The sequence below is a fragment of the Alnus glutinosa genome, chromosome 10, assembly GCF_958979055.1.
Source record: "Alnus glutinosa chromosome 10, dhAlnGlut1.1, whole genome shotgun sequence".
Lineage (NCBI taxonomy): Eukaryota > Viridiplantae > Streptophyta > Magnoliopsida > Fagales > Betulaceae > Alnus > Alnus glutinosa.
Window position 1 is genome coordinate 27003958 of NC_084895.1, and position 7979 is coordinate 27011936.

The window sequence follows — 7979 nt, forward strand, 5'->3', positions numbered from 1 at the left end:
TTTCATGAACATCTAACTTAAGTGATTACATCACTCCCACCGTTCATGCTTAATAATCTCACGTGGCGTACTTAATTCCGCGGGAGTAGGTGGTTTGTCCACACGGAGCACCAAATTTTGAACACCCCAAATAAAAAAGCATATTAATATATATATATATATATATATATATATTTTTTTTTTTTTTTTTTTTAGTCAGAAAAAATATTACCTTAAAGTATTGGAATATAAAACTACCAAGGTAGAGTAATATGAATAGCTGCAATAACAAAAATAAAAATGCTTTAATGCTATGAAGTAACTTTATTTTAAATTGGCCAATGCCAATTTAAATAATAAATAGTAAATTTCAACCTACCTGTGGGCAAAGGTTGTATCATGCATGAAATTTACTCTTTATTAATAAGACTAAAGCAAATTTAAATATTAATAAATAAAATTCTTCGTACCTTTGGGCAACCGAAAGAAATTTTACTTTTAATACTAAATTTGTTATCTTATTCTAATTAAGTCATAAAAATAAAAACTTCCCTTTGGGGATAAGTAATTAAATTTATGAATTAACTACAAGACGATATCAACTTTATTTTAAATTAGCCAATGCCAATTTAAATAGTAAATTTCAACCTACCTTTGGGCAAAGGTTGCATCACGCATGAAATTTACTCTTTATTAATAAGACTAAAACAAATTTAAATATTAAAAAATAAAATTCTTCGTACCTTTGGGCAACCGAAAGAAATTTTACTTTTAATACTAAATTTGTTATCTTATTCTAATTAAGTCACAAAAATAAAAAACTTCCCTTTGGGGATAGGTAATTAAATTTATGAGTTAATTACAATACGATGTTAATTTTTTTATATGAAGTTCATGTGTACGATCCTTATGCAATTATTACAAAATTAGGATGCTTTGGCTCTCCCAAAATCATAATAATCACGCTGTAATTCATGAACATCTAATAAATCTTTATGAGGTTCATGCGTGTGATCCTGATGTAATTATCATACAAAAATGGGATGCTTTGGTTCTCCCATAATTATTATGATAATTACGTGTGTGTAATCTTGATGCAATTGTCATTCAAAATTGGGATGCTGTGGCTCTCCCAAAATTATCATGATAATTGCTACTTCATTAACATCTAACAACTTTATATATGCCCCCTTAATGGCCTTAGGAATATAACAAACCAATACTTAAATGGGGTAAACAGCATTTTCCAAGGTGCAAGCAGATGAGCTCCCAGGAAAGTGAGGGGGGTCACACCGGACACACTTAAATCCCAAGACTTTCCTTGCCAGAACTTTCCCCGACATTGCATTCTTAGATATTACTGTAAACACACCAGTATATATGGTATTGTTAATTATTCTTAGGTCTAGGCATCAAACAATTTATATTTAAACAATATAAATTTAAAATATATATTCCTCAATTCATGTATTAAATAAACAATAATTTTAATACACAGTACTGTAAATAATAAAGGGAATAAAACTTTAATATGAAGACATAATAAAACACATGGCCTAATGGTTTAGTAAGTGGCCAAGGCTCTTTACACCTGGTGAACCCAGGTTCTAAACACCATAAAGCCTAAATTCCCCTTTTAAAAAGAACTTGATGGGTTACTAAAAAAGGGTTGCTGTATTGGGCTGACCCAATTGGGTTAACCCACTTAATTTGGGTTGGGTATTTGTATTGGGCTACTATATTGGGTTGGGCTTTTGGGTCACAAGACTCCAAATGGGCTACTGTATTTGGCAATTAGGTCAACCCACTTAATCGGGTCAGGCCTCTGGGTCTATGTATAGTGCTGGCCCAAACTAGGTCAGCCCACTTAAATGGCCCAAAACTGCATGGGTTTTAAAAAACCCTACCCGAAAATATATCAAACCCAAAAACTTTAATGGGTCGAAACCCTACCCAGTCACCAACCAACCCGACCCGTAATGTTCCAGATGGGTTGAAAACCCTAAAAATGGAACCCTAGCCGCCACCCCTTTATGAAAATACCCATATCAAGATTACAACAACTCAAAATTAGGCAGTATATCACAATACACAGAATAGTGATAAAACAAAAAATAGTTATATCAAATTTATGGGTTTTCACAAACAGTACGTGAACAACAAATATTCACAAAATAATCGCTAATGCGTTTCTATCATGTCACAAAAGACGAAATATTGCTCAAACAATATTGACAAACAGAAGTGAACAATACCAAATAGAATATACTTGATTCAATATTGATAATCAATAAAAAATACTTGATTCAATATTGATAACGCATAGTAAAATTATATGCTGAGCAAAATAGCACAGAGGCTGGCTCTGATACCACATGTTAGAAATAATCAACATATTATTTAATCTAACATGCGCAGCGGAAAACGAATAAACAGAATTCAGGCTTACCTCTAGCCATGTTTGCTCAAGCATCTCCACGATCCATCTGAAGAACAAGAAAGATTATTTGAGGGATCTTCTAACCTATGCCTATTGCTTGATGGCTGTACTGATGGTGTACACATGCACTCTATTTATAGGCTAGGTTAGGGACCCTCAAAATGGTAAACACCGTATTTGTTTCCTTCCATCAAGGAAACAATATCGTTAATTGATTTTAAAATCAATTAACCGATTCCATATTTACGGTAATCTAAATTAATAGAAATAACCATAATACCGATTCCATATTTACGGTAATCTAAATTAATGGAAATATCCATAATGCCGTATATGTTTATTGAAAAAATAATAAACATAGTAAATACCGTAAATGTGATATAAAGGCCACAACCAAAAAGGAATAATATATTACATTGACTCCTTATTCTACACAAAGTACAAAATTCCAAGTACCGGTTCCAAAAAGCATCATGCTTGTGGTGCCTTGAAAAAGAGGAAAAAGAACCTTGTTTTGCAAATTGCTTTGGATGTGGATCATAGAGATAGAACAATTGGCAATAGCCCATAGGCTTATAGCATATGCTTCAAAGTTGAATATATGTAACAGTTTGGCAATTATGGCAAAAGAAGAAAATGAAAGGTATAAAGAAATATTTTGGGACTTTGGTTGAATTTGTGAGCACCAAAGTATATATTCAATGACATATAGTACACATATAATATTGAAAGAAATTAAGACATGCTTCCAAACCAGACTAAACAAGTTTCAATTAAATACAAAAAGAATTGGAAAGGAGAAGAACTGGAGAAAGTATATATGCTGTTTTTTTTCTTCAATATTTTCCCTTTCCATGATCTTTCCTACAACTTTACTAGATCTTAAGAAGAAAAAAACAAAGAAGAAAAATGATTTGACCCCAGAACATGATGAGTAGTAATAAATGTTTTAAATAGTTGAGATATGATTGAGAAAGGATTCCTTTTTTTTTTTTTTTTTTTTTTTCAATATTTCCTTTTCCTTGATCTTTCCTAGAACCTTACCTAGCCTTTTTTCTTAGGAAATCCTTTTATCTTTTTGTTGGATACCATGCACAGAAAATAAGCTGAATTTAAGACGTACAGTTAACCATGTTCTTTAAGGGGAGAAAAAAGAAAAATGTAAAAAACAGTGTTCTATAAGAAATTGGCACACAGAATTTTTATTTTTATTTTCCTTTTAAGTTTAATTTGTTTCTTGCATCCATTCTTGTGTAAAAAGGAGAACAAAACCGTGTAAAATTATTCATTGCATCAAGACTTCAAATCATGGATCAATTTGTCATTTGGTATTTGTTCTTATAAAAGTTTAAGCGAATAAGAAATTATTGATTTAATGATTTAATTAATATTTGAACTCTTTTAATAAGTGAGGTCTAAATATTTAATTAAAATGTGAGGTGAATTACGGAGATAGAATTCAAACTCAGTATTTCTGCAGGCTTGATACCAATGTTAAATTATCATCCTAAAAGCTTAAACTAATAGGAAGATATGAATTTTATTATTTACTTAATATTCTAACACTCCCTTAACGTGTGAGCTCAAACTCCCTCTTAATAAGTGAGGCCCAACACGTAAAGGGGAGTGTTAGATCATTAACTAAATCATTAAATCAACCATTTCCCTAAAAAAAAAATTAAAAAATTTCAATTTTATCCTTAAATTTTTTATTTTTTATTTTTAGTTTTGCCCCCCCCCAAATTATTATTATTATTATTTAATTTTGCCTCCCAAGTCTTAAATGTTAGCTCCGCCCCTAGTTAAAACTAGATGATTTGTCGTAAAAAGACACGGAAAATGGAAAATAAGAAAAACACAAACATACATGATGACATAGAATTTAATGTAGTTTTGCTAATTGCTTACATCTATAACAAATCCACAGTCAATGATATGGATTGGATTAAAAAATTTCAAACTTTAATTCTCAAACATTTGCTAACCAAGGCCTCCATGCATGACCTAACGTACTCTCACACCAACTTGATAAATCTTTTCCTTTCACTTTAAACGTGTAAACGGTTACATTATTATTTATTCTAAAAGTTTAATTAAGCTCATAATTTAAAAAGTATAAATTTAAACAATTTAATTAATACTTTTACATTCGTTCATGTGTGGATTCTAACTCTTCTTCAACAAGTGAAGCGTACGTAGCTAACACATGAAATATTTAACCAAAAAAATAGCGGGAAAAACTATGAAGTCAGCTAACGTCTCTTCAAACTCAAGACATCTACTATACTATTATGTTAAATCACTAATTATTCTAAAAGTTTAATATTTTAACCTCAACTCATGTCCAACTCAAATGCGTAGAAATATTTTAACCTCGAAATCTATCAAACTAATAAAACAATCCACTAATTTTTATTTTTACTTCAAACTTTGTCTTTTTAAAACATGCATATTGTGATTTTGAAGCATTTGAAAAGACACAATAAGCCATACTTTGAACTTATAATTAGGATACACTTGTAATGGTAATCAATAACTTTGAACATACCGAATTTGTTTGATAATAATTTTTTTTCTCTATTCTATTTTAAAAACATTCATAAACAATCCAACGACTCACAAAACGCTCAAAATTATGTTCACATTTTTATAACATCAGAATACTTTTTTTTAAAAAAAAAAAAAACAAAAAACAAAAAGCAACGTCTAAAAAACATTAACAAACGAACCGATAATTAAGCAAAGTAATTCACACGATATTCATCTAAAAAAAAATAAAAAGATGTAGGTAGAGCTGTAATCCAATTGAAACCAGAGTTATGATTAGTTTGAATTTAGAAGTTTGAAGTTTGGGCACTCTCGATCACTCGTTGACGTCTGTATTCCGCGTAGAGCCCAATGACAGCCTCATTAACCTAATAATACCATCTCATCCACCCATGCAGTATTTTTGATAGTACTACATCACTCACTGCCCATTCTGGTTCTCTTGCATAATTATGATGATGGGCCATTTTTTTTTTTTTTTTTTATTAAACTAATATGTTTTTAATGCATGTAATTTTCACATGTATTTTTAATAGATGTCTTTCAATCTAGAAGCAGTTTGTGTGTAGGTTTGTCTCTTCTCCAACCTATTATCACATGTACTTTTAATTATAATTTTTTTTTTTTTTAAGTAACCCAAATTTAAAGAAAACTTTGTTGATTATAGCGTGCATAGAGAGAGCATCCAATGTAGTGGACATTTGTTCAAACCAATTAGTTAGAAGAGCAAATGGAGACTAGTAGATGCATGTCATGTCCCTCGTTGGGGTAGTAGGAGGGGGAATGGGAAAACGAGTTAAAAGATTGACAATTTCTGAATGAATCACTAAAAATGACATGACAATTGACATATTTGATGTATATAATTTGCATGGATCACAACATTTCTTGTCTTGTCAAAGTGACTCATGCCAAAAATCATATATTTATTGGTGTATTTAGGCAGAGTATATTCAATCATCGGCCGCAAAGATGTTAAGAATTGTCAAGTTCATTTCTCATTTGCATTCATATGGGAAGCTCTCAAAGTCTCAAAGCTATCTCTAATGATTTTATGCTTTCTTACCCTACAAAGTCCTTGGATTTGACCTCCACTTCCAACTTCTTTGCCCCAAACTAGAAGGAATTTGAAGAAAGCATCAATGGTCAAAAAATGGTTGCTTTCAAGCTTGCAATGATGGCTTGCAATGGCAGTTGTTGAAAACAAACACCAAGTATAATTAATAAATATTGGCATTAAAAAGTAGTTGTCATAGGCTCGTAGCTAGTGTTAGTTTGATGATTGCTCCATTAGAATCTTCTAGGTATTGGGTAGAAACTTTGGAGTTTGAACTAGAAAAAGGTCCTTCTATAATCTCATCATTTTGTTCCACTGTTTTTCAATACTTGCTCCCACTTTTGGTACATTTGTGGAATTCCATTCACACGGCTTCTTCCTTATTTTATTACTTAGAAAATGTTCTCCCTTCTCCTTTTCTTTTTCTTTTTTTTTTTTAAAAAAAAAAAATTAAAAAAAAAAATTTCATTTATAACTCTTGATATTTCATCACTTTTGAAATAAGGTATCCAAACTTTAAAAATTGTTAATTTAGAGTATCCATCTTTCAATATTTTTTTTTTTCAATTTCAACCTACCATTAGAATTTTCTGTTAGATTCTATTAAAATTTGAAAAATACTGCTGTTTTTTTTTTTTTTTTAAAAAAAATTATATTTTTTTTTCAATTATTCAGGCATGGATATTTTTGTAAATTTCATTAAATTTTGACCAACACCTAAATCCTTGCAATTTTTTTTCCTAAAAAATAAGGCTATTTTGGAAATTTTGATAAGATTTAGCGGAAAATTCTAACAGGGGGTTGAAATTGAAAAAAATTGAAATATGGATACCCTAAGTTGACACTTTTTAAAGTTTAAGTGCCTTGTTTCAAAAGTGATGAAAGATTAAGGGTTATAAGTGAATTTCTTCATTTTTCTTTATTTTTTTTTTTCCAAAAAAGTGCATGGACTTAAAGTGAAGGGTAATGGACAAAGTTTATGAGCTATGGAAAGTACAACTGCAAGTAAGAAAAATGCACATTAGGAGCCTAAAATATATTCGGACTCAGTTCTGAAAACGAAAGATTATAGCTCTGTTTGTTAATCCTTTTTGGATGGTACTTTTTTTTTCTTTCTTTTTTATTTCTTTAAAAAAAGTAAAATGATGTAACGCAAAAGTGAGCACATTTTGATTGTTTTATGGTCTAGGTTGTTTGTTAATGTTATTGTTTTAAACAGAAAAAGAAAGCGAGAACAGGAATGGTTTAGCAAACAAAACCTAGATCATGTTTGTTAGGGACTAATAATCATATAATGTTAGTTGTTAATGGACTAATAAACAAAACCTGTATCTTTTACATGCTAAGCTTTTAACAAAGTATATATTCAATGGGCTATTATTTCTTAGTATGATTATATTTGTCTATTTTTAAATTGTTTTAGATATGTAAAGGCCAACTTCATTGATGGGCCATTCGAAGGCCAGCCTAAACCTGATTTGGGCTTATTATGCAGGCTTTTCTAAGACAGTAGGAGGGGCAGGGCCCAAATGTTCTATAGATGGGCAGGGCTAGTAGGCCCACGCAAAGGGTAGAAGCCTGGATTTAAGAACCCCAAAAAAAAAAAAAAAAAAAAAAAAAAAAAACAGTGCCCTATAAGGCTATAAGCCTATAACATTAGCATACCCCAGTAAGAACCAACACTACATCTATATAGTTTACTAGTAATAAATTGTTCGAAAAACAAGTGAAAAACCAATTACTTTGGGTTAACTACATTTAATTACAATTTTTTTATTATTATTTTTTTGCAATGCCCCCTAGCCCTCCCAATGTTCTAATTTATGACATGTTCCCCCAAATTACCTTACGGTTGGAATGTATCCCTTTTCCGACCCAAAATAACAAAAATATCCTCCAAATAATAAAGGACGACTTATATTTTTCTGAATTATTTATCTTATGAAAAATATTTTT